Below are 446 nucleotides of genomic sequence, written 5' to 3'. Positions count from 1 at the left end.
CATACGGCTGATTCTGGCCTCTGTCACGTCATCAATAAACACCAGTAACCCAGTGCCACTGGAAGCCATGCTCATGCCATCACACTGCTCCACCATGTTTCACAGATGATGTTGTGTGCTTTGGATCATGAGCTGTTCCAAGCCTTCTCCATACTTTTTTCTTCCCGTCATTCTGGTACAGGTTGATCTTAATTTCAGCCATCCAAAGAATGCTTTTCCAGAAGTGATCTTGTTTTTTTTTTTTAGATGTTTTTTGTCTAATCTGGCCTTGTTTGCAGCTTGTGGTGAAGCCTCTGTATTTGCTCTGGTGAAGTCTTCTCTGGATTGTAGACTTTGACAGTGACACGGCTACTTCCTGGAGAGTGTTCTTCTCTTGGCTGGATGTTGTGAAATGGTTTTTCTTTACCAAGGAGAGATCCTCTGATCAACCACCACTGTTGTCCTCC

The sequence above is a fragment of the Sinocyclocheilus rhinocerous genome, unplaced genomic scaffold (assembly GCF_001515625.1).
Source record: "Sinocyclocheilus rhinocerous isolate Xijiao unplaced genomic scaffold, SAMN03320098_v1.1 scaffold4178, whole genome shotgun sequence".
Classification (NCBI taxonomy): Eukaryota; Metazoa; Chordata; class Actinopteri; order Cypriniformes; family Cyprinidae; genus Sinocyclocheilus; species Sinocyclocheilus rhinocerous.
Note: the sequence above shows the minus strand (reverse complement) of the source record.